Genomic DNA, 3,562 nt, shown 5'->3' on the forward strand with positions numbered 1-3,562 from the left:
CGGTTCAAAGAAACCATCCATAACAAGACAATGCCTGTTCAAACCGTTCGAAAATTTAATCCGATGCATCACGCTGAGAAAAAGTGCATGCATAGCTTTTTTCAGAATATTTAAACGAGTGTTATCAACGACAGAATCTGAAAAACGTTCAGCCTGCTCGACGTTCCTGGTGACAGAGCACGAGGTGCGACTGGAAAAGTTTAGTCGAAACGTTCGCAACGAGAAGCACGATCGCTTCGAGTGGAGAGCAGTCAGTATCTTCTCGAAGGAATTTTATCCTAACGTGCAACAGGAGGCTCGTATCGCGCAAGGACACTCTTTATTTCCAATCTTGAGAATCTCTGGACCGCTCGGTTCAGCTGATGGACTTTCGTAGCGTGCAAAAGAGCACGATCATTTTTTCGTGTCTTTCCATCAGGTTAGCTGTGGGTCAGTAGGTCATCGGTGACGTAAAGTACGTACACTTGTATCAAGGACGTTTGCGATTGTACCACACGTGACGACTGCCACGCGTAATTACCCAACGTTTGCTAACAGGATTGGACACGAATCGATGAAATAATAAACTACACTAACGTTCATACATATCAGATTATTAGGAAGGCGATCATCAGCCATAATTTTGCATTCATACAACGTAACGATAACCCGATTGAAAATGTGTTGCATAAACTGGATGCAAAATACAGAAGTTTATCTACAATTTGAGCAAGAGCAAGTACGATAGAAAAATTTAAAGATAATTAGCGACGACCCAGACACATAATGGATATAAACGAAAAGAAATTTAAGGTCATCATATAGAAAGATGAGATTTTTACGATAATATTCAATATATCAATTATTTATTTATCTCAAAATTCTATGCTGCCAATTTACTTTAACACAAATTTCAACGTGATTTCCTAATCGTTTCTAGCGTCTTGACAACTATGATCGGGGGTGTGTTTATTCTAATAATAGATTGCCTATTTATTACGACATACATTTTTACTACTCTCTCTTGAATTAATGAAAGCATAGCAGAGTGTTGAATAATCTGATTTACAGAAGTAAACACCGTAATGGCAATCGTTGCGGTAATCAATGAATGCGAGGATGCAACGCATATTGTGAAATCTGTTTTGAATTTCTAATCCCATAGGAATAGACTTTGTAACGCAGATACTTGTCAGGCGTATCTATTTTTTTAGATTAGTAAATTTTGTGTAAAATCGTCGTAGTTAAGAAATAGGCTTAATATTTCTCGCTTCCAGCACAAAAATAAAATATTTCTGTAAATTCGAGTGAACTTGCTCCGCATTAAAAGTAGCGTGTTGGACTAACATTACGCAATGTCTGAGTTACAAACTAGTTTACAAAGATGAAGAAATTCGCGTGACAAATTAGGGACATTCTCGAGGCTGATGAAACGATGATACTTGTACAAATTAACACAAGATTTATATTTATCTATGTAGATAAACATACGTAGGTAGCCATCAGTGTTGAGCAAGTTTTAATGCAATTAAAGATAACTTGACTGAATTTTTATACATTTATTGGGAATTTGAAGATGTACGGAATGCACATAATTTTCTATGCAAACGAAATTCTTGTTCAAGTGCCATCTTTTTAATTATATTCATAAAAGTATGAATTTGTATAAATTATCGCAGTCTAATGACAACCAGTTACTAATTACAAAGATATTTTTATATGAATTATGATTAACAATTAAATTTGTATTTAATCGATGTGTAATTCCAACTGACAATTAAGATGGATATGTAATCATTAGCGACTAAATTAGTTATTTAACATTTGAACCACTGACGTCTAATATCCTCAAATATCCCATGTATGGATAATTACAAGTAAAATGAGAATTAATAGACGTACGGTGTAAGGCCATTTATCAAAACAAAAAATCATAATTGACGGGGAAAATCAGTGAGCTTCTATCACATAAATTGTTTATCTCCTGATGGATTCAGACAAACCATGTCTGACAAATCGTGCAGTAAATACGATTACCCGTAATTATTAATCACGATGAATATTGGTATAATTGAGTAACATTTTTAACAATGTCAGGGAAGATTACTTGTTTGAAATTATCTTATAAATATTGGTATTAAACACACACGCACATACATAACGAACAATTTTAAATGAAATGTATAATGCGTAATTTTTCTGAAATTAATTACGCCTTCCTTTGTATTGAATGTAATTGTGTATTTCAATTTCCGATATCCTATTACTGGATATTCCGATAATAATCGATCAGTTGCAATAACCACGATTGCATTGTGAGATACAAAACTATCATGCATAAACGTTCAGTCGGATATTATGTTTCATATTAACGAGAAAAGCCACAAAGATTGATAAAACATGACACTGGGCGGCACATTGTAGACAATATAGGTGGACAAATTTTCTAAACGACATTTCCATGCACCTTCCGGTATTCTTTCGTTTCTTCCATAACACACAAAAATGTTCTAACGTTTAATGAATGTCGTCGAACAATTAACTTCCAAACAACAATCTGCATATATCAAGTTTCCAGCTGATACCTCAATAACCAATACACCTGCAATCGAGTCAAATTAGCTTTACGATATCCATGAAAACTGATTTTAAATAACAGCTGAAAGACTGCTACCTTTATTTCGTCGACGTAAGTTCATAAAATTAGCCATCACACGGTCATTACAGGATTCTTGCGCGTGACATCTCGAACCCTCCTGGAAACGTCCATTATAAACCATTCTGGTGTTCGCAATCTACACGCTAGACTAGACGATGGCGCGAGATGGCAAGCGATGTTGATGGAACTGTTTTCGATAACTCGAGCGAAGATAGAGGAGCAAGGAGGACGGTGGCTAGGTGAAACGATGCAGGAACCGGGCGCAACAAATAAACGAACCGTGCAGTGACCCGCTTTCCGTCGCAGACATCCTTGTTTCATAATATGCAGGCGGCTGAACGACGCTTAGGGGCCGGCTTGTTGTAACCGAGGGAGAGATGCATCTTCGTGCATTAGTCAGCTAGTGTGTTTCCCTGCTCGCTGGCAACACAACGGACTCGCGGGACTCGGTGATCCGTTACGCAACCCTGGCTCACGGTTGCAATTCACTGTGTGTACTATACGTGCTACTCTCTGGGTAAAGACGAGAAGAAGAGACGCGTTCCTACCATACCGAAGGATTGGTCTTTAATGATCGTAGACGTAGCCGCGCGCGTTCGTCACGACTGACGCGCGTAATTCCTCCCGTGCAGATGCTGTGTGTCGAGTAATCGTCGCGCAACACGAGCTTCGTGTGCATTTGTATGGGGTGTCACAAAATTGCACCATTGAATGCATCGTGGCAGTTTCATGCGCCTAGAAAATTAATCACATTTCTTTTACATATATAATTAGTATTAAGTGATCTAACTATAAGTAATTATATCATAAAAGTAATACAATTATTAAAATGTAATAGTAATAATCTAGTAAGAAGAAAATATTCAGATATTCAGCGACTAAAAAGACAGTGCCCTATTACAAAAGCAATGGAACGCGTGATAA

General features: G+C 37.3%; 1 long non-coding RNA gene across 1 annotated transcript; it reads right to left on the reverse strand.

Annotated features, from left to right (window-relative positions):
• Positions 1–801: 801 nt before the first annotated feature.
• Positions 802–3,362, reverse strand: LOC122569149. Its single transcript, XR_006317347.1, has 3 exons — positions 2,918–3,362; positions 2,654–2,735; positions 802–2,581 (listed from the first exon to the last, which is right to left on the reverse strand). It is a non-coding gene; the product is annotated as an uncharacterized LOC122569149 (long non-coding RNA).
• Between the last annotated feature and the right edge of the window lie 200 nt (positions 3,363–3,562).

The sequence above is a fragment of the Bombus pyrosoma genome, linkage group LG7, assembly GCF_014825855.1.
Source record: "Bombus pyrosoma isolate SC7728 linkage group LG7, ASM1482585v1, whole genome shotgun sequence".
NCBI lineage: Eukaryota > Metazoa > Arthropoda > Insecta > Hymenoptera > Apidae > Bombus > Bombus pyrosoma.